The 24,312-nt window shown below is 41.0% G+C and overlaps 1 protein-coding gene and 2 pseudogenes across 1 annotated transcript in view; 2 read left to right on the forward strand and 1 right to left on the reverse strand.

The window, feature by feature from the left end:
• LRRC1 (leucine rich repeat containing 1) overlaps nt 1-24,312 on the reverse strand; it is a 125,929-nt gene that overhangs the window by 83,656 nt on the left and 17,961 nt on the right. The window lies entirely within an intron of this gene.
• LOC114204679 (U4 spliceosomal RNA) lies at nt 3,100-3,230 on the forward strand (annotated as a pseudogene).
• Nucleotides 8,650-9,003, forward strand: LOC114204597 (large ribosomal subunit protein eL34 pseudogene; annotated as a pseudogene).

Here is a 24,312-nt window from a genome sequence, read left to right on the forward strand (position 1 = left end):
CTGAAACTAATAATACACGGTATGTTAACTAAATTGAATTTAAATAAAAATTTTAAAAAAGAAAAAGAAAGGGACATAGGAGATCTCAGTCCTAAAAGAGCTATATCCTTTTTAATTACTATATGGCCAAGGATAAGTCAATTGTCGCCCCAATTGCCCGAACTTCTCCTCCTCAGAGTAAAGAAAACATAAATCATTGTTATAGATTCACCTGCAGGACAATGGCGTAAAGAATGTTATTAAACTGCTGAAAAATTGTTTGACTCCAGCTGACTCCAGTTTGACACCAAACTGACTCAAAGATTTCCCTTCCGGATGCATTCAAACCCTTCAACTAAATGGTCACCCCTTTTCATTCTACGTAACTCTCATCACATTCCTACTCCTGTACCCTTTGACCGGAACTGCCTTTTTGGCCAACCTCTTTGATAAAGATATGGTAAACCAATGGTTCTAATCTTGAGGTAGGATTAACACTTGTTACAGGATAGAGATAATAACCCTTGAACAACACAGATTTGAACTGCATTTTTTTTCAATAAATACGGTACAGTACTATAACTGTATTTTCTCTTCCTTATAATTTTCTTAACATTTTCTCTCTAGTTTACTTTATTCTAAGAATACAGTATGTAATACACAGAACATGCAAAATATGTGTTAATCTATTGTTTATGTTATAGGTAAGGCTTCCTGTCAACAGTAGGCTATTAGCAGTTAAGTTTCGGGGGAGCCAAAAGTTACATGCAGATTTCTGACTGCCCTTGGGAGTGAGGGGTGGCAGCCCTAATCCATTACCACATTGTTCAAGGGTCAACTGTATATCATTTGTGTCATCTGGCAATGTTATTTTCTGTGAGATTTATAAAAAGTGACTGAATTTTATTACCCAGAAATTCTATTCCTAGGTATATACCTTATTTTTTAAAAAATTCTCACATATATTATTTCAGAATACATAAAAGAATGTGCTTGACAGAATTATTTGTAATTGTCTAAAACTATAAGTAACTCAAATAGCCATCAATACTAGATCTAACAGAGAGGTATATTCTTATAATGAAATTCTACATAGCAATCAAAATGAAAGCTTACTGTTAGTCATCATAGGAAGGAATCTTAGAAATAATATTCAGCAAATGAAGCTTTCACAAAAAAATGCATATTATATTATTCCACTTACATAAAGCTGAAAACTAAAGAGTGTTGGTTAGAGATGCACACAGAGGTGGTAAAAACTATAAAGAAAAGCAAAGAAGTGATTTCTATGAAATCAGGTTAGTGGCTGCCTGTAGGTATAAGGGAGAAGACTGTGACCAGCAAGGGCACATAATGGACGTTTGGAGTCCAAGCAATGTTAAATGTCTTAACCTGAGTGGTAGTAACAAGTACTCATTCTATAATATGTTATAAGCTACATTTACACCTTATGCACTTCGCTATATATTTGTTTTATTTCACAGTAAGAATAGTCTTACTAATCAGGAAGAAAAATACTAGACAATTAGCACCAACGGCATCCAATTCTTTAACTCATCATAGTTAACGATAATGAAAAGCAATGACATTATACCTGGAGAAGAGGAGAAAGAAAATGACCATAGTGACCAAAAGCAACATCAATAATGATAATGCTACAGCCAAAATGATATAGGATCAGCCTCTATTAAGGGATTCTCTGTGCTTGGCAGTAAGCTAAGGGCTTTACAAGGATTACATTCTTTAATCGATTAATCTCAACATTGCCACCATGCTGATACCTACATGTACCAGTTAATTTCTGCTGCATAACAAACCATCGCAAATTCTAAAACAACATTTTTTTACTTTAATTTCTCACATTCTGTAGGTCGGCTGGGCAGAATTCGAAAGCAGCAAAAGAAGAGGCTGCAAGGACTCTTGGGGTCCAGGCCTTGAAATGTGCATGCTGTCATTTTTGCCACATTCAGGGGGTTGGAGAATTAGTCTGTACTGGTAGATGGAAGGAGCAGCAAAAATCACATTGAAAAGAGGCAGGGGATGGGAGAAATCTGGTAGGTTAAATGGTCTACCACAAAATGAGTAGGAGCCTCAGCTTTGCCACAGAAAAACATACATAAAAACAGGATAGATTATCCTAGACACTTCTATGCTGGATCATAGAGTGATGACTGCTTAAAGAAAATTTTAAACAGAAAAGAAAAAACATATTGCACAAACTTTGGCCAAGATTTTTGATACATGAGAAAGTTATAGATAAAGGGAAAAGCCAAAGAAATATTCACAGAATAGTGATAGGATCAGTTGTCTGAAGCAGAGAATTCAAATAATCATATTTCATGTCTAGGATCTGAATTTGAAAGAGTTTTAGCAGACACTCAAAAATGAGAACTACTAATTAAAGAAGCATTAGCATTTTTTTTAATGTGTTTTGGTAAAGAGTTATGGAATGGGAATGTCCCCAGGTGAATCACTTTGTTTCCTTTTTCAAAAAAAAAAAAAGCATCAAATGATTGAAGGGCTCTTTTTAGTTCTAAAAATTATAAGACATGCATTTCAAAATACCTTCAGTGTACCTTAAGAAAAATGAAAATCCTATTAGCACACAATACAATAAGCATGAGGTTAAAAATGCATAAAATTACGGAAAGTAGATTAGTGGTTGCCTAGGAAATAGAGAATGACTGCTAATGGGTTTGGGGTTTCTCTTGGGGTGATGAGAACATTCTAAAAACTAATTGCGGTAATGGCTGCACAACTCGGCATATACTAAAAACCACGGGATCATGCATGCACTTTAAATAGGTAAGCTGTATGGCATATGAGTCATATCTCAAAAAAGATGTCAAACCATGCATAGGACTGGCAGACATCAATGAAGATGGGATCCCTTTTGGCGATAAAAGACTAAGCGAGGGACACCCAGATACCTTACGTAGTTGAATCCCTACAGGTACCAATGAGGCAAAGTTTTTCATCTCCAGTTAACAGATAAGAAAACTGAGGTTTCCGCCCCCTTTAGTGGCTTCCCTAGCCCTGCTGCCAGTTAATAACATTGTTTAAGGAAAACTCTAAAACACGATCACAGTGGAGGATCACAGAGTAATAAAATGCTCAGGTAGCTTTGCGCAGTGACAGTACGGTAGCCAATGAGGTTTATCCGAGGCGCGATTATTGCTAATTAAAATGCTCAGGTAACTAACTGACTAACAAAAAACATTTGGGAAACCATATTTTCATTAGCTAAGTAAAACAAAGTCAGGGGGAGGGGGTAGTTTAGGCCTGGAAAGGGATAAGGAGTTAAACAACTGTGCCAATGCTGTATTTCATCTTGATGAATGAGTTGAAAGGGAAAGGAAAGAGCATGCTAAGGAAAGCAGCGTGTTAGAGCACCTAAATGGTGTTGCTGTCCATTAGATCCAGGCCAGAAGAGCAGACATAAAAGGAAAGTAATCTAGACAGGTAAGAAAATGAATCCACTTCTAGAGGATCATTGGCAGGGCGAGGCTACTCCAGATAAAGACTGAGTCAAGGGGAAGGCTGACAAAGACAGGGAAAGCAGTCAACAGAAATCTGAAACAAGTTTATAATATGATACAGCAAAAGAGCATAGAAAGAAAAAAAGGCTTGGTCCAGTTTGCGGGCACAGGGGAAGGTTTCACCCAGCACCAGGACAGTCCTGGTGAAATTAAAAAAAGACTAACAACTCTATCTATTCAATCGAGAGTCACAAATATTTAAGAATTTGAAACACTGATTCACAAAATTGAAAGCTTCTATCCATGCACTATAACATGGGCCAGGTAACAGATAATAAATATAACATGAGATAAAGGTTTAACTTCTCAATAAAACTAACCACTTCCTCTATAATCTGAAGCAGGAAGAAATATATTTCCTTGCCCATTTCTTTGCCCAGATAAATGAAACAGACACAGGAAAAAAGTCTCCTGTTTTAAAATATAAATTTTTTTTAACTGGTTCATGATTTCAGCAGCACAGAAACCCTTTCTTTGTGCAACAAAGAGTATGGGCTCTTGTCCTTATGTAGTCGTTAAAGGTCACAGGTAAATCAAATTTCAGAGAAGCAACTTAGTTTCCCACTGAGTGCTAGCATGTATACTTGAGCATTTATAATAAAGATGTTTACATTTACTTTGCTTAAAATATTTCTCTTTCCAATTTTTCTGTCTTCTGGGCTCCACTAGTAATTTTGTCTTCTCTCATTTGTTAACATGTTTTCATGTTTTTGAGGTGCTTTCATACATTATCAAGCTATAACCATTAATGAACCCTAACAAAGATATGAATGCCCTAAGGGTACCCCCCAACCCCAACAGTTAAAATAGCTCAGGTGTGAATCACCTTGAAAATCATGAAGCCAGGAATGTTTTATTTATTGTGCTATGACCAGAAGAGTAGATAAGGCTGACAGTGGTATTTGCAATGGTTTAGAGAGGAAAAACTTTTATCAAAATGAAGATGAATTAGGTGCTTGCTTCAGCAGCGCATATACTAAAAGTAGCATAAATTAGAACAGCATTACTTCACTGAGAACCTGAGGGAAGGGACAAGCCAAGGACATGGAAGGACAGGCTGATGGCACAGATGGAGACTTGACAAGACTTGGATTGAACAGGACTGGCACAGCATGGAGAAGGGTCAAATATGACACAGTGGAGAAAAAGAATCAACCTGGAACATTACAGGGGAAGGAGTAAACACAGGATGGTAAATTCAAGCAATGAACTATTATATGGCCATTAAAAATCTTGTTTCTCTATGGACTATAACAAAATAAAAAGCTTCTGCACAGCAAAGGAAATCAACAAAACAAAAAGGCAACCTACTGAATGGGAGAAGATGTTTGCAAAGATGCATCCGATAAAGAGTTGATATCCAAAATATATAAAGAACCTACACAACTCAACACTAAAAAATCTGATTGAAAAATGGGCAGAGGACCTGCATAGACATTTTTCCGAAAAAGGCATCCAGGTGGCCAACAGTCACATGAGAAGATGCTCAACATCACTGATCATCAAAACCACGATGAGATATCACCCCACACAAGTCAGAATGGCTAGTATGAAGAACAAAAGAAACAACAAGTGTTGGCGAGGATGTGGGAAAAAAGGAACCCCTGTGCATCGCTGGTGGGAATGTAAATTGCAGCAGCCACCCCATGGAAGTTTCTCAAAAAATTAAAAATAGAAATACCGTATGATGCAGTAATCCTACTACTGGGTATTTACCCAAAGAAAATGAAAACACTAATTTGAAAAAAATATATGCACCCCTATGTTTGTTTATTGCAGCATTATTTACAATAGCCAAGGTATGGAAGCAACCTGAGTGTCTACTGGTAGACAAATGGATAAAGAAGATGTCGTACACACACACACACACACACACACACACACACACACACACACACACACAAAGATTACTCAGACACAAAAAAGAATGAGATCTTGTCATTTACAACAACATTGATGGACCTAGCAGGTATTATGCTAAGTGAAGTAAGTCAGAGAAAGACAAATACCATATGATTTCACTTACATGTGGAATCTAAAAAACAAAACAAACATCAACAACAACAACAACAAAAAAAAACAGACTTTTATACACAGAGAACAAACTGGTGGTTGCCAGAGGGGAGGTAGGTAGGGACAGCGTGAAAGAGATAAAGGGAATTCAGAGGTACAAACGTCCAGTTATAAAATAAGTAAGTCACAGGGATGAAAAGCACAGCATAGGGAACAGAGTCAATAATATTGTAATAATGTTGTATAGTTACAGATGGGGACTACACTTATTATGGTGAGCACTGACTAATGCACAGAACTGTCAAATCAGTATGTTATACACCGGAAACTGTAACACTGTATGTTAATTATACTTCAATAAAAAAATGTAAAAGTCATGTGTCTGAGGAATATTTAATCATACAAATATATGTGTTCTAGGGTTATCAAAAAAGAATTTAAAATTGTATATACGGCATAATCTCCATTTTGCTTGTATTATAATAGGAATTTTAGGGAAAAACTATTTTTTTTCTTTTATTTATTTTTTTATAATTTAAACTCGAGATACTTAGCATACAGTGCAATATTGGTTTCTGGGGAAAAATTATCTTAAAAAGGTACATCTTCTGGAATAAAAAAGAACTTAAACTCGGTGATTTAGGATCATTCAACCTTTGGGTGTTGATGTTTTGTATCACAGAAAGCCAAAGAGTCTATTTATCTGAACGAAGAGTTGTTTTTCCTTCAAACTTGAACCAACTGTATCTTCAAGCAAAACTTGAAACCAGTTTACATACCAAAAAAGTTCTTCCAAAAGAAGTCAAAGAAATATTCAATTAAGTTTTATTAAAAGGGGTCTTATATTTTGGCACAGGATATTCAGTAAGGTTGAATTTTTCATATATTGTACTCACGAAAGCATTACATGACTCAAATGGAATAAAATGTGTTTAGTGGATGTTCTGTCCTGGATTCAAGACAGTTTATCCAAGCTAATAGCATTAATACGCACCACATATATATGTAATGTGCCTCATTTATGCAGAGTTGTGAAGCGGAGAAAAAGATGTTCAAACAAGGTGTAGTCCTTACTCTCAAGGGATATCCAGGAGCTGACACAAAACCAGTGGATTAAACTACAAGGGAGAAAAAGTGAAAATCATAATAAATGAGGCACAAAATGCTATGAAATGATCATAAATGCCCCTTGTCATAAACTACACGTTATGCTCCTTCAGGTTAAATTTTAAAAAGGTCAATTAGGCCTTTTTATGGTCAGTCACGCCACACCAATAAGAGCAAAGATTCCTATGAATCAGATTCCTATGAAAGGTTCCTATGAATCCATTCATAAGAATGGATTATTCAGGGAAATGTTGGGAATATTGTTTCTGAATTTTCCCAGGACATACACCAACGTATGGATCAACAAGCAGTTCTCCTGAATTAAAAAGCTCAGCTAAGAAAAAAGATGGGCAACACGGATGCACCCTTGTCTTGGAAGCATAGAATATCTTGGACTGCCCATGAATTAATGTTTCTCATCTCCTGAAACAATAAATGGATATCCTCCCTAGCCAAGATTTGATCTTTCCAGATAGCAAGAAAGAAATGGAGGAATTCAGTTACTGACACAGTATTTCAAAAATTAATCTGAATTACCAGAGTCCGATCACTCAAGAATGGCCCACAATCTTCTAAGGCAACATTTAACAGCACTTTTAGCATATACTAATTTTAAGTAAAGGGGAAAAAGAGAAAAAGTGCGTCTCTTATTCTCTGTAATGCTCAAGATGACCAAACTGTTTTAAACCACTATCAAGAGACCTTGAAGGGTTGGGAGAAGGATCTCACTAACCACTTAGTACATAGGGCATTTTGGCATGCTGCAGCCACGAACCTGTCTCTAACCAACTGCTGCCTGGCTTAAGTGGGAGCCCTGCAGTGGTAGTCATGATGTTACTATATTTATTTAGGAGAGTTGGTTTCAAGGAATTGCCAAGGTACTTTTCCAAAAGAGGCGGGAGTGCATCACCAAGCAGTAGAATACAGCAAACTCACTAAAAGAACAAATAACCCAAGCATCAGATGCATACCTACTGAAGTCTCACATGACTCTAAACAATTTAAATGTGTAACCTGATCTCTTCATAGGCTAAGAAGTCCTTGTTAGGCCCCAACCAGATTTCAGGCATTTAGAAACATCATGATTACTGCAGAATAGTGGAAAAGGGCTTAACTTGCCCTAAAACATTGTCTACATATTCTAAATATACATGAGCTACAACATACATTTTGGCATTTCCAGAATCACATTTTAAGATTAAAATTGTGTGATTAAGTAATTTTAGTAGCAGTGTCCTTCCACCTAAATATGTTTGCATTCCAAAGTGTTTATAGCTCCTCTAAGAGCAGCCTTGCATCTTCAAAATAAGTCCTCTCTCTGATTTAAATTTCTCACACATACTAAATTCACACTGTTTCCTACTGGCTGACCAAAACAGTTGTGAAAAGCGAGATGGAAAAAACTGAGAGTAGACTCCCTAGCAACTCGCAAACAGTTGTGCAAAAACAAAACAGAGCTCATGCTGATCACCACATTTTAGCCCCACAAACTGAACTAAATATTAAATTCTAGTATTAATCCAGATGAAGAACCACAAACACGAGGCCTAATTTTGAAAACTTTCTGAATTGCCCTACTGTTTAAGGAACAAGAGAAACCATAGTGTCCAACTGATTCCGCTCAACTCCCATGGTCCGCAGTTACATCTGACTAAATGCTGAAGTCTAACAAGTCTGCTTTCTTTGTGACGAGGAAAGGCAAAGCTCTCGCAGAGCCACATCTTTAAGCTGCTCTTTCTGACCTTCTTTAAATTTTATTTTTACTGTTTACCAGCAAACTTAGGTAAGAGGCCGAGCTGACATTCCTAGTGCTCATTTAATATAAGAATATACATCTCATTAAAAAAAAAGAATGTACCATAATGCTAAATGGTGGCCTATAGGCCACACAAGGAACCACTCTGCTCACCAACCACAGCATCTGTCTAAGGACATGGTTCTTTCATTGTGACGAAGCTCTCCAAAAAAGTTCTAGCAGCTCTTCCAGGGACAGCGCCCATAGGCATTCAGAATGCTCCAGTGTTTGACCTACCATCACAGGCTGTCCTATAATACAGCCTCTAACAAAACTAGGCTGTCCCGAACCCCTGGTAATAGAATCATTTACCTTTATACCAAGAAGGTTGGGAAAGCACCAAAATCTGCATGTGGCGTGTGCCCAGGCCGACTTCGAGGAGTTCGTGCTGTGAGACCTAAAGTCCTTACGAGGTTGCCCAAAATGAAAAAACACGTCAGCAGGGCCTATGGTGGTTCCATGTGTGCTAAGTGGGTTCGTGACAGGATCAAGCATGCTTTCCTTATCAAGGAGCAGAAAATCGTTGTGAAAGTGTTGAAGGCCCAAGCACAGAGTCAGAAAACTAAATAAAAAAATGAAGCTTTTTTGAGTAATAAAAAAAATCAGAAGGCTTAAAAAAAATAAAAAGTTCTGGCAGCGTGCTTTTACTACTGACCAGCTGGTTCCTCGGGATAAAGACTACAAACCAAGTACTTATTCATCAGTACATCATCACCTCAAGAGTTCTCAGAGCTGGAAATCTCTTTGTGACATGAGAACATTTGAGAAACTTTAAGAAAAAGGAAATGTAGGAATCCTCAAGGAAATGAATGAATCCCAAAATAAAGTATGAGACACAACAGCTTTCCTTCAGTTTCTGGACTTCCAGGAAATAAGCAACAGCTCCCAAGTGTCCAGACAAAATGGCATGAACCAGGCTCCACACAATGTTCTGAGGTATTTCTGTGTTCCCGAACTTCTGTGCTACTATGTCAGCTTCCTGTTCCCAGCTGAGTCAAGCTTTCTACCCACATATCTATAACTCATTTATCCGTGTGGTGGCTCACTATACCATATCATCGGCAATGGGGGCTGGCCCTGACCTGGTACCACCACCTCCTTTTTTCCCTGGAAAGCACCTTCCACAGCCTGGCAATCCTGTGGAATGACTCATCAAGGACTTCTTTGAAGAAAGAACATCTCCTATGCATGGGTTAAAGCAATTTAAAATTAAAATGCTACATTATGAGAGCAGACTTGGAAAAGTCTAATTTCAAAAACTTTCCAACACTTTACTTTTTACAAAAGCAATTCTCAAATAATGAGAAATGCTTCCAATGTGCCAGGTACTAGTCTAGGGACTCTGCATACATAATGTCACTTAATCCTTTAAACTCTGAGCCAGGTAACCACTTTAATTTCACAAATAATGAAACTGGAGCACAGAGAGTTTACATCCCTGGACTGTTTACACAGGTGTGTCCACCTGTCTATTGTAAACAGTAGGGCAAAGAATCTAAGGTCTGTAATCCCAATTTCCTAATTTATTGGCCGGCTGCGTGAGCTCAAATGAGTTGCTTCACCTCTCCATGCCTCGGCTTCCTCATCTGTAAAAGGGGGTAATAACAGCATCTATCTCTCACAGAACTGTAGTGATAATTATATGAGTGAATTCAGGTAAAGTGTTTAGAACAGTGCCTGGCATGCAAGAAATGCTTCATAAATGTAAGCTGTAACTACTCTTACACCACCACATAACACACCCTCCTATATACCCAAGTTAGTAAGACTCTTCAGATGTAAGACATTTAGCTCCAATTATAAATCCTGCTGCCCTTGGAGTATACACTTAGGATGGAGCTCAATGCTGAACAAGAATCATGCCAATACAAGACTTTTTGGACTTCTTTCTTTTTAGACTTTTAAGACTTCTTTCATTTTCGAAAGCAGAGAAGGACCAAAAACAAAAAGTCATTATACACATAAATCAATAGATGGCTGGGGCCAAAAGCTTAAAGCGCCTCAAGAGACCTTAAGTACTGGCTAGCAAGTCCAGTAACCCACATTCTACCAAGTAGTCAAGCTACTATCCAAGCACAGCAAGTAAATTCAAAACAACTGTTTCACCAAATCATTCATCATAATTAAATCATTAAAAACAAAATAAAGCAAAAAAGTAAACTGAAAGTTACACGAAAGGGTTGTATGGATTTCGGGGGAGCTCAGTAACCCAGAGCGTGCAAAGCAAGGCAAGACTTAAGGGTGGGTCTGACCTGGGCACAAAAGGAACACAGGGTGGGAGGGGAGGGCTGGGATGCCTGACCACCAGTAAGGGCTGTGTGCATCAGGGAGACTGGGAGACCTCTGGGCAGCCCGCAGCTCAGCAGCTCAGCTAGGCAGCTCTCCCAGCTCTCCTGGGTGATAGCCTGCCTGCCTGGCTCAGCTCCGCATGGGGCTGCCCTGAGGCAGGACTCCTCTAGTCCCGGCCCTGTGCAAGATGGCACAGGGACTCAACTAGATCCCTGTGCTCCCCTCCAGTGCCAACAGTCTTTTGATTATAACTATGAAAAAGGATGGAAGAAAAGCAGATGACACAAATTACCCATGTTCCTTTTCCTTCGCATTTAAACGGAGAGCTTCCAACTCCCAAATGCATTATGTTCCAAACGTCATTTGTAGGTCACAGAGGGAAACTAGGAATGCACACCTGTATGCATAGAAACATTACATGTCATGATTAAGTCTTCAAGTGAGCCTGTAAGCCTACTCGACCCATACCAGTATAAGCGTGTCTTCTCAAAAGTTTCCAAAGGCTGTCCACTAGTTCCAGAACAAAGTACAAAGTCCTTCTTAATTTCCTCTTCAGGGAGCCCTTAACCTGGGCATATTCTATACTATCCACCATCAAGGTTCCTGTAAGTTTTGACAGCTTGTAAAGTGCCTTCTTCTGTGTCATGCAGCCAGTGAGCAATCAGTCATTACAAACTGAACTTTAGCAAGGCAACACACAGCACATGAGGCCACACCTGCACCCAGCCTCTCTGGCTGAGAGTCAAGTGTCCTGTCTGGTCTACCCTCTGCCCCACAACTGACACCGTTGTCATTCCAAGGTCAGTTCCCACACCCACAGACCCGTGCACCCCATCCTCTAGCCCCAGTGACTCACCTGCTATGCATCCGGCCTTTACTGTTCCAAACACCCTTTCTAGCTATCAACATCTTACTCATCCTTAAAATGCTACACCCTCTCCAAAGCCTTTCTACCCAAGCACCTGGGCAAAATTAAAACTGTTCCTCCAAAGCATTCTGTCTGTGCTCCTCCAGTACATGAATAAGACCCTGGGTTAATAAACCGCATCATACACACCACTGTGTCCCGCGGAACACCTACCGCGGTTCTGCTACACAATAAATATTCAACGTATGGTTGTCCAGTGAAGTGGCCTAACACTATTTTGGCTGTTTTTTATCAAAATATTTACTAGAAAATGAATGCTAAGTTCTAATTCAGGATATTTAGAGCCTATCTATGCTCTGTAAGCAACACCAGCCCCACACCCACAACCACAAGTCACGAAAACAGCGGGGAAGGGAGCACCTTTTGTGTGAGAATGGAGAGAACCAAACCCTCCAAATTTTAAGAATTACTGGAGCAATTGTTAAGCATATGGATTCCTAGGCCTCACCTCAGACCTGTCCATGCATCATCTTCAGGAGGAAGGGCTTGGGGATCTGATAGTTTAACAAGTGCTCCCAGTTAATGTTTCTGATCAAGCCAGTTTTGGAAACAGTGGCTTTGACTACTGGGTCTCAACCCTGGCTGCATATTAGAACCACCAAAGTATACCTTGTCTGAGATAGGGCCAGGGTTAAACCATGCACTCATTACAGGGATGATATAGTCCCCAAGAGGATGACAGTTAATGGTGGGGTATTTAAAAAGTCTTACCTATTACAATGGTCTGTGGTTCATAGTACACCTGTGGTATTAAAATTTCATGATGGAAGGGCCAATTAGGCAAAATATGTCTAAAGAAGCTCCTGTGTGGGTCGGCAGCGGCGGGGGGGGGGGGGGGGGGGCAGGCAAAAGGGTGATAAAGAAAATAAAGTTGAGAAACACTGACTTAAAGTGATGAAAACTAAACAGCTCTTGAAATGTGCATAAAGCAAGATTTCCCCTTTCCCTCACATATTTGCCCTATAGTTGCTCTGAATTAAAGATTTGCTAACTGGGGGGCAAATCAAACATGATATGGGCTTGTATGTGGGATCCTGACTATATATGAGCACCTTCAGAACAGTGCACCTTATCAAATACAAGCTTTTAGTATATCACTCATGGCAACTGTTGAGAGTTCTTTATTCTCCTTTTTCGGGTCTCGGGCCAGGGTGCAGTGGGACATCCCTTCTCATTTCAAGCTGGCTTGGAAGGACAGGAGCTCCCCTACCATAAACATAAATCAAAATGAGGCTCTAGGCTGGAATATGGTGTGGCCTCTTTAGGTTTAAAATTTAAAAATCCAGACGCAAGTCACAAGTGGGCCCTTCCCAAGGCACAAAGACTGGCCAGTTGTGGTGCTCAAGAAACCACAAGAGAGATGGATGTGTAACCCGGATGGGACCCGAGGTTCAGGCTTGAGCAAGCACACATGTGCTCGTGCACATGTGCGGGGGTTGCAGCCCCAGATGGAAAGAACAGTCATCACGGACGAGCAAGGAGGAGAAAGGCAACTGTGATCACGCCCTTCCTCTGCTTGAAACATCCCTCAGAACAGTTAGCCAGTAAGTTACTCAAAGGGGTAGAAGCCAGCAATAAGCAGAGAAGAAGAGTGGAAGAACACAGGCAATAAAAAAGTATATGCCATAAGAAATCACAAAGTAGATCAACAGAATATAAAAAAAAAAAATCCTAGTTTAAGAATAGCTTAAAGACAATAATGCAGTTTATGGTCCTAAAAGCTGGGCCATCTCCTGTCCTCCACTTGCCCCCGCAAACCAGTTCTTAGTTGACTGCATAAGCCTCAGATTCCTGGACTCCACCCTCAGGGAGTTTGAGCCCACGCTGAGGCTGATGCACACTGGTTTATAAAGTTCCCCAAGTGATTCTGCTGAACAGCCAAGCTCTGGAAACGTGGTTCTAGACCTGCTTTTATAAACAAAGAACCCAGCTCCCTTCCTCTTCATAAAGGTCTTCCATCCCCCCACTGACTGCTGCTCCATTTCTGAGTGCTCAGTACAACTTCTAATGTTATTTGGCCAAAAAAATTCTTTTGTTTCTGAAGGCACTATGAACTTACCCTGTTTCTATACCTCCAGGGACAGAAAGTATACCTATAATGTTTATAAGACTCCCTATTTTCCACACCAATGACTTGTCTGCCAATTCCCAGTGTTAATTTTCAAAACAGTGGCAGTAGAGAGAGCTCACTGAACAGCAGAGGCTGAGACTACCAGCGCATCCAGGCTCCGCGGCCTAAGAGGACTGACTGGCTGCCCAAATTAGCAGGCTCCTACATAAGTACACTTTTAGGGCAAGGCATCCGAATTTTAGAACCTGGTCACTTTTCAAACATTTCTTCCTCCATGTAGACCCATGAAACTCTACATCCAAAGTGCATTCCTCCCCCACAATATATTCAAGATTTGGAACCTACTACCACCATGAAGTGTTCCTAAAAAATCACACAAACCAAAAGTCTTAAGGAAAACTTCATGCACCTTCTCCATGTATGGTTGCCAGGCAAAAGTGAGAACTTCCCAGGATACCAGAACATGCTCAGTACAGAGTCACCAGAACAGCAAGGCTAGTGGTAAGAGTGGGTCACAACCCGTGAAGAGCTGAAAGTGGGTCAGGAGAAGAGATGTGCAGGGAATGTCAAATGGCCTCTGAACATTTGAAGGCTTGCCACATGGTCAAAGGATGAGACTTGCTTGGTATGGTCCAGGAGCAGGAAACTAAAGGAAGATAAATGTCCCTCTATAAATTGAGCTAAAATATGACAGGGTCCTCTGGGAATACAGTGAACCCTCGGTGCAAGCACAGGCCAGATGACTACTTTTGTATGGTTTTACGAAGGAAACTGATGAATCAGACGGATGGTTGATCTAGAAAGTGCCTTCTTGACCCTAAGATTCTACAAGCACAATTTCCCTATATATTCTCCTCCTCCCACTCAAAATTTACCAAGGTTCTTAGATAACAGCCTATGATATGCACTTTAGCCTATAATTAACTAGCACCAAGTACAGTTATTTGCAAGAAGCAACAAAGCAATCTACAGGTTATCTGTGGTCAGAACACAGCATCCAAAATTCAAGTTAGAACACGATGTCACATCCCCTGGAGAATTAGGAGAAAAAGAGGAAACACTGACCACATCAGGTAGCAAAAAAACAGCACTACTTTTCTTGAATACTGAACGGGGGGAGAAAAGAATGTGGCAAGACAGTATCATTGACTTGGCTTTTTCATGAGGATATATGCTGCAATATATTCTTTATGAAAGGATTCACGTCCTTCCTTGTGAGTTATAAAGAACTTTTAAATACGGAATTTTAACTGATTCTTATCAATATTTTCCATGCTAATAGAAGCTCCTTGTTCTATTTTTAAATTTAAAAAATAAGCCTCCTAGATGAGAACATTGTGAGTTGGAGAGACATGTCTGAGGGAAGCACCATGATGCCTCAGAGAACAAATGACCACTGCTTTAACTCTGATCCCAGTGAGGATCAGGGAAGATGGAGAATTCGGGAAACCTTAAAAGCTTAAACTTGGGAGATGCATCCTAGTATCCAATCTATTTTTGTGTCTTTGTGATGGCTGAGCTGGAAGAGCCAGAGGACGCATCATACAACAGGGTTTGTTCAAACACCCCTTCTAGCACCCGAAAGGCTCACCCCCTAACTGTGCTCAGCCTTTCCTACAGATGGGGACGAGTTCACACCTCCCTGGAATACACATGTGGGTTAAATGTCTGCAAGAACAAGACGTCACAGAGAATGAATTCTCCATGAAGCCATTCTTCCCTTGCATTATGAAGTATATGCGACCAGGACCAAGAATGGAAAAAAATGGAACGAGAGAGCATTCTGTTACAGTCAATGAGATCGCAACGCTTTGCCAGTAACACGGAGGAGGCCATTTGTCTGATAATTCTGAGTGAACCACAATCAAAACATGAACCAACTGCTCCCCCGTCCATGCATCTAGCAGGACCTGGCTACCAGCCCAGCAACCGTACAAGCACTGAAAACTTGCCCTCCCTGGCGACCTTTAGGAAGACATGCTTTCACTGCTCAAAGTCACTTACTTACAAGGATGATGGAAATGCCAACAACATTTCGGACAACAGAAAGACTAATGGAATAAATCTCATCTTATTTTGCCCTGACCTCTTCCATTCCAAGGGGGTACTTGAGTAAGTGGGCTTTCTCTGGCTTTTTGTGGGCATTTTAGTGTTGCCTATCTATTTGAACACTCAAGAGGCAAGCTTTAACCACATTCTTTGGTCTCTCTCTGGCATCTGAGCCTTTGCTATTACTGTATCCTCCCCAACTCCTCTGCAATTTTCCTCCCTCGATTGCTATGTTCTTCTTGTCAAGGATCTGTACTCCTTACTGGCCACCTGACATTTTAACAGGGGATGAGCTATTCTTACAGGACCCAGAAATATACAGCTGGGGTAGGAACAAAGAGAAAGTGGTATTTCAATTCATGACAAGTGCAGTAATTATATTTCCTGTAACAAATTTATTTCAAAATAATCACTGACAAAGCCTAAACACTTTTGACTGGCCCCATTCAAAAGGGGGGGAACAATCTCATACTACATGTATATTTTTTTAATTTTTAAAAAAGCCTACCATTAGAAAACAAAGCATTAACTTTGACGTGTTTCCAAAGTGAAGATTTTATTTATTTATTTGACAGAGAGAGACACAGCGAGAGAGGGAACACAAGCAGGGAGAGTGGGGGAGGGAGAAGCAGGCTTCCCGCCGAGCAGAGAGCCAGATGCGGGGCTCGATCCCAGGACCCCAGGATCATGACCTGAGCCGAAGGCGGACGCTCAACGACAGAGCCACCCAGCAATGCAGCATTAATAACATGGGCCACAGCAGTTAACTGAAAAAAAAAAAAAAAAAATCCTCCTTCCCAGCCATCTTAGGAGGGCAGGAATTTGCACAGAATCTGGGAAAGGCTACCAAGGCACAATAACCCAAGAAGGAGTAAAGAGAATGTATTAAAAAGGAAAAAGCAAGCAGTTACTTCTCAGATAGTCATCCAGACCATCCAATACTCTCAAAGTAGACGAGGATACAAAATGGAACATCACAGCACCATCACAAATCGTGTGCACCTCAAAGTGCAGTGGGGGCTCTCAGTGATGGGCACAGTGGAATCTGTGAGTCGGGGGACTCAGCCTTTAGGCACAGGAAGCACAGGGCTGAGGATCCAGGATACTTGGAGGGGTGTTCAAACATGCTTCAATTTCTTTGAAGGCCAAAAGAAAAAAAAATGAATATAATAACAATGAATCCTGCCTGAATTTTATTTGTCTATCACAGTCACAAAATATGATCAGGAATAATTTTATGGAGGGAGGGGCCCTTGAAGCCAAAGTGACTATGTCAGGGCCCAAGAGAGTTGTATTCAGCTCTGTCTGTAGAGAAAAAGCACATGCTAGCGAGTTTCTCAGGGTCCAAGGCAGGCGCATGAGAATCTACAATCTTCAAATGAGCCACAGCATTAACACAAATGATACAAATGATTTTCCACAGTGAGAGCTAAACAGTGAACTCTAACTATTACAGCACACACAAAGTAAAGGAAAAAAAAAAAACTTTTGCTTTCAATTGTTCAAAGAAAGCTTGGTGCAAGTGACAGATTCTTAAGTGTTCTCTAAATGACAGAAGAAAAGCTCTGACACCGGAAGAAAGATCAAATAAGTCAACAGATCCTGAAGGAGATCCTTCTGTGTAATAATAGTGTTGACGTTCTAGTGTGTTGCCTTGTTCTTTTCCCCCCTGGTCACATCTACTTCACTTTGGAATTGTCTTCTTACCAAACTGTGGTTTTACTCTATGTACATTTCAATGTCTTGCCCTTTTTTTGTATAATATTATATCATGAGTAATTTCCTAAGTCCTTCAGTGGAGCATCTGGAATGCATCAAGGTCTGCAGTTAACACCTCTTATGGTGTCCTGGACAAAATGGAGAGTCATGGCCAAAGGATAAAATGGAGGGACTCAAAGCCAGTTGAGCAATCAAAGTCAACTCAAAGCATGCTGACCAGTGGGCTCATTAGCTACCCATTGGCCCAACTACAGGGGTATGACCCAGGGCTTCACACTGTTCAGTGTTTTAACTGATGAATTTTTTTTATAATTTTTTTTAACGATTTTATGTATTTATCTGACAGAGAGAGACACAGCGAGAGAGGGAACACAAGCAGGGGAAGTGGGAGAGGGAGAAGCAGGCTTCCCCGCGGAGCAGGGAGCCCGATGTGAGGCTCAATCCCAGGACCCTGGGATCACGACCTGAGCCTAAGGCAGACGCTTAACAACTGAGCCACCCAGGTGCCCCTAACTGATGAATTTAAGACACTGATAACTCATCAGCAGTGTGCTGACTATGTGCAAAACTGTACTACATGCTTTAGACACATGGACTCACCTTATCCTCATAAAAAGCTTGTGAGACAAAGATTTTCCCTGTTTTTTTTTTAAGATTTTATTTATTTATTCATAAGAGACAGAGACAGAGAAAGGCAGAGGGAGAAGCAGGCTCCCCACTGAGCAGGGAGCCTGATGCAGAACTCGATCTCAGGACCCTGGGATCATGACCTGAGCCGAAGGCGGACGCTTAACCCAGGCACCCAAAGATTTTCCCATTTTATACCAAGGGAAGAGTATGGGGATGGAAGTTCAAGGACGTTGAGTGATCTGCTGAAGGTCAAAACTAACAAACAGCAGAACAGAAGTCTAAATTCCGTCTCCTACCTTCTTTCCATTTGATGGCACTTTTATTCCATTTTCAGGGTTCTTGAAACTAGTCAGTAAGTTGCATAAAAATCAGATGGAAAAGGATCTCTTTAAAGGCAGTCATCATAGAGCTAATGTGCTAACCTAATGAGATTAAATTTAGCCCTGAGAAATGCAGTCTTACCACTAGATCCAAGGAAACTAAAATTCTGTACAGAATAATGGAGACTTGACCCAAAAGCCGCACACACAAACAAAACTTGGGAATGGCTTTCCCTAGAAAGCTCAGTGTGAGCCTAAGAGTTGTATACCCAAAGGTATACACACTAACTAAACTATAAATTCACTATGAAACCAATAGTTACATATGCATTTATATGCTTTAGGACTGCATTCATAAAAGTATTATGTCCAGACTGAAGGAAGTGACAGTTTTTTGCCCTGGCTGGTGTATCTCATCTGGGATATTACATTTTTAAAAAGTTTTGGCGAAAACTAACATCTCTATAAAAGCATAACCAGGCAAAATAAACGGGCTGGAAAATTGTAATTGAATATGAAACTAGATGGAAGTGGGGGTAGGGTTGATTCAAGGACAGAAGGACGGTGGCATACATTCCTTCAAACACGCAGAGCCCCCACTGCCCTCACCCTTCCGTCTGACTTGACATTTCTTTGGTCCACAGAGTGGAGGTTTTGCACTCCTTTACAGATGCGTGAGCAGATGAGGTACTAGACTCAATCCAAGACTAAAAAATTGAGGATTCTGCTAATAGCAATTTAGACTTCTCCCCCCGAGCTTACTTCGTAACCATTCGAGTCATCATTTAGGCACTTCTGTAAAGAGAGGGCAGGGACGCTATTTCTTAAAGTACTTTTCAAGGCCCCGCTGAATGACATCCACCTCCCACTCCCTCCTGCCAGAAGCATGAATCCAGGGAAGGATAAGATCAACGTGACTGGCAACAAAGAGACGTGCTGAGACGTAAACCAGGAAAAGATATCTGAACATCGGTTCTCCAAACTGCCTTGGCCTTATTAACACTCATCATCCCAGCACTTCCACTGAACTCACTTTTCTGGCACAACACGGCAGTCACCGGCTGGCTCTTGACTGTCTCTGTCTTCCCACAGCTCTCAGCAATTCTTTCCTCTGATCTTCCCGGGCTTTAACCCAGCCTCTGATCATTCCCCACGCGGGTCACCACTGCCTCTTCTCCAGCCTCTCTGCCCACTAACTGGAGTTAGTCCTCCCTGGCGTGGCTCGCTGCTCCTGGCGGGGTTGGCGCCTCCCCGACGGCTTCAAACCTCACACCCACGGGCTGCACAAAGCCTTTAGCTGCCCTACGTGAGTTCCGATGCTCTGCCTCCGGTGACTCAGACCTCAGAAGATAAAAACATTTACAAAATAAGGTAAGTGATGACTGAAGTACCCACTGCCACTTCCTAGAAATGAAAAGGAAGTGGATATGGCAAATCACTTGTCTGACCATGATGCCAACTCCACCAGGTAAGATTCAAGGGCATATTCAAAAAAGAAGAAGGAATTTAGAAAGTGTTTTTGACTTGATTCCTCCCTTCTCTATCTTTCCCAGGCTCATCACATCACACATAAACATGCAGACACATGGTCACTTAGAGTGTTATCACTGTTCTGTAAAAAGAGATACTGTACAAAACAATGTATCGAGAAAGGTTCCTCCATGACAACTAAAGAATAACCTCATCTTTGTAAGGATTGTACCAGAGTCATGGCATGTATGCATCATGATTTATTCAACCATTTCCCTGACAGCATTCATTTTATTCCCTTTTCCTTCCCCACCCCATCCCCCGTTCATTTTGTTTGTTTGTTTGTTCTTCTTTTGCCACCACAAGAATGCATTAATAAAAATCCTTCCATATATATCTTGACACACTGCTATTTCTATTTTTAAAATAGAATGCCAGAACTGGAATTGCTGGGCTTGATTTTTCAATTTTAAAAGATATTGCTCAAATGGCTTCCAAAAGGACCATTTCACTCACATATCCACTATTGCCCTACATCCCAGAGTCAGGTTTTTAAAAGATAATTTGTATTAATGCTTGCATATCCACAGACTATCTCTGGAAAGATACAAAGTAATAGAAAAGCAGCTTTCTGGTCCCAAGAGAAGCACAGGCCTGGGAAACAGGGAAGGGACACCCACTTTCCACTACACACACTTTTTGCACTGGCTTAATATTTTACCACGTTCGTATATTACAGGTTCAAGATATAAAATGCTCTTTAAAATATCAGTAGACATTTCAAAGAAGATAAGCATTGACCTTACACTACTGACTCTATGCAACTAAACGTTGTGAAGTTAAAACACATGGAATTTGGTTTAAATGATTCTTTTTGAGTACCCACATTACTCTAGATTTTAGGGATATAATAATTACAGCAGCCCCTTCCCTCGAGGAGCTCAGAGTCCAGTAAAGAAAAAGACCGCGCGCAGCATCCTCAATGACAGGTGGCAGCTAAGACGCTCAGCGTGAAAGATGCCTTTAGGTTTGCTTGGGAGCCAGGAACTGGCATGCAGATGAGGCGTTAGACAATCACCACCTCTGGTTTACGAGGGACTTTTCTCTTCTGCCTCTTTAAACATTTCTGTATTTGTCAAGGTTTCAAAATGGGCATCAATATCACTCCCACAGTCAGGGCCAAAAAAAAAAAAAAAACCTATTCCCCCCAAAAATCAACTGCCAGTATCAAAAATACCAACCCAGATGAATTTTTTTAGCTTAAAAGTTTAAGCACTAATTAAAATCCTGGCTATCTCTTTTTGTCTTAACTAAACTGCTATCATGTTTTTAAAGGGGAAGACAACTGGATAGAGGGCGTTCAGGCTGTTCTGGATTGTCCAGCACATGAAAAGCATTCACATGAAGTAATGGAGGAATCAGAAAGAAGAGGTGTGACTGTGTCCCTTATCCCTCCCTCTAGTCCACATGAGCTTATTTACAAAGAAAATATTTAGTTTAACAAAGTTTCCTGGAAAATATTTAAAATCTTGAAAACATTTAAAAATCTTATCATTAGGAATAAGGAACTGTAATATGCTATTTATATACTACTGTATTAAAGCAATATTCAAAAGCATTAACTACAAGTTTAGCATTATTTTGATTTTGGTAACTCAAAAAGAACATACAAAGGCTTTTCACAGATTTCTATAGTCACTAGGCACTTAGAATTTCCATCTCTGATTTCTCTTTCCCCACGTGTTTCTTTTTGTAAGATTCAAGGGCCTGCAGGGAGAGAGATCATGGGGATCAATTCCTAAAACACGTCTATATATTCTGCCAGGTAATGAACACAGAAGCATTACCGTATAATAAGAACACAGACCTAACATCTATTTTGCAGTCCAAGGCTAAATTATCCCGAATATAATTACCAAGTCAAGAATGAGGAAACATACCAAACAAGAAAAAAAAATGTGCCCTTTGGTACCATGCTCACCATAATTTGTATGCTAAAAATATCTAATAGCCCAGCGTCAAAGGCATTGAAGATTAAAGCCTCTTTTACTTTAAAACTGCTTCGAAACTAGAATTACATTAGACACACCTTCATGCATTTGCCAAAAGAGCTCACGTTATAAAGGCAGAACTTTCAATTAAAATTTTAAATGATTAGCAAGAGAAGAATGCAGCGGTGTTCCACTTCAAAAGTTGCAAAGGGGAGATGAAAATGAAAAGCAGCAACATGCCTGGGTACTCTTTAAACCTGCTTAGATCCTGGATGCAGGAAGTGTTTTGTTTTGACAGCACCGTGGGCCAAAACCCAGGCATTATTTTTCAGTGCTAGCATTAAAAACAAATAAAAATAAAACATTTTGTAAAAACTGGACTGCCTGTCTTCCAGGAGGATCAAGATCATGCTGGTCAAGACGAAACGTTTCACAGGGACCAATGACTGTTCCCAGGGAGCCCTGTCGTCATGTTCCTGTGGTCACGGGAGAAAGGGAATTTAACCTAGATTTGTCCACTGAAAACTGACGCCTTAATTTCCCTGCAGGTGGAAGAAGCAGAGGCCAACTTTATAGTCTGGAGAGTCCCTGGGCCTTGGCAGGGCAGGTCTATAGACAACTGACAACACATTTCATTGACCTGAGGGGAGAGGATGAGACCTGAGCTAGGCCTCAGAAACAGCTCCTGAGGACACTCTCAACTGTGTGCGTGTGAGTGTGTGTGTGTGTGTGTGTGCGTGTGTGTGTGCTGGGGGGAGGGGGCAGTGTATGTGTGTAGATGCAAGTACGTAGGAGGAAGAAGCCCTACAACAAGAGACAGGCTAATCTCAGGTTATGAACTTGGAACTACAGGCTGCACCATAAACACTGGCACTAAGCAGAACAAAGTGGCCCCCATCAGCCACAGAACACAGGAGAAAGTATAAAATGCGATCCTTATCCTCAGGGGTTAGTCATATACTCCCTCTGACAAATATGCCAACTTCAGAGTACGGATGGGGATCCTTTATTTCCAACAATAGGTAATTAACATAATATGTGCCCAACAGAGCTGGGCGCTTTATGTATTATCACTGCACCCCTCACGAGGCCCTCCCTTGGTGCTATCGCCATTCTCATTCTCAAAAAATGAGAAAACTGAGGCTCACAGATGTTAACTAACTTTGCCATCTTTCCAAGATCCCGTTAACACTAAGTCTGTTCAATCTCAAACTAGTGTTTCTCATTCTGTGGAGACAGGATCACCCAACATCATTCACCTGGGTCACTTGCAAACATTAAAGATTCTTGGGGTCCCACAATAACGTAATGAATCCGAATCTCTTGAGATGGAGCTCTAGGATCCATGTTTTAAAACAACTCCCAGCTGCTTCTGATAAAGAACCAAGTCTAAATGAGCCACTGTGGTGCCCCCACAAGCGATGAGCCAGTACTACCCATTACTTTAAACAACTAACTAGAGCAGAACCCTGTAAGAAAACAAATTCGAGATAGAGAAGTAAATACAGTAAGAAGAAATGAGAAAAAAAAAGGGCAAGGAAAGAAAATGCCATGAACAAGCAAAAGAGGAGGTATGAATCAAGAAACAAGCCTAAGAGAGTTCGAGAGGGACACTCTAGAATAGTGAAAAGGAGTAAGGATGCAGGAGTTTCAGAAGAAGCTAGCAAATTTTTTATCACAATCTGTAGTTCACTTGAGCCACAGGCTTCAGATTCCTATCACCACCTATTAGCTCCCACTGAAAAACTAATTAGCTAGTTAGCTCTTTATCTTTCAAACCTCCATCCTACAAACGGAATGAAATGACCAGGAAGGTAAGGCATTACCAAGACTCTGGGATTCAATTCACAAAACACCTCCCACCCATCTCCTTCCTGCCACAGTCCTAGGAGTGTGGGGGTTTGTCCAGCAGAGGACACAAACAGCCCACACGGCCAAGTCCAGTCTGTACAGCTGATAAACAGTGAATGTTCTGAACTGTTGCATAAGATGTCAACACTTAAAAATTGGGAGACTTCATATAAAAATTCTGGTTTTCAGAAAAAAAACCAAGCAAGCAAGCACTGAGTGAAGCGGTACACACACACACACACACACACACACACACACACACACACACACACGGGCCTACATCCCCATGTGAGAGGGCTGGGGCGCAGCGGTAATGGCTGTCCTCTTCAGATGGGGCACGTGCTCTCTTCTGCCACAGCTTTGTCTGCAACTAGACCTCCTCTGCCTGCACTGTCCACATGCCCCTGCCCCAGGTGTCTGGCCTCGTGGCTCCTAATGGAGGGGACCCATCCCACAAGCAAGCCTAGCAGCTCCCGCTGACCTCCACACCCACGGCACACCACCATCCTCTCCCGGGTCCCCGCCCTGGAACACCGACCTCACCCAGAGCTGCTTCCTTTC

This window comes from Eumetopias jubatus, unplaced genomic scaffold (assembly GCF_037043125.1).
Source record: "Eumetopias jubatus isolate StellerSeaLion01/CBP00866 unplaced genomic scaffold, mEumJub1_p1.0 scaffold_6, whole genome shotgun sequence".
NCBI lineage: Eukaryota > Metazoa > Chordata > Mammalia > Carnivora > Otariidae > Eumetopias > Eumetopias jubatus.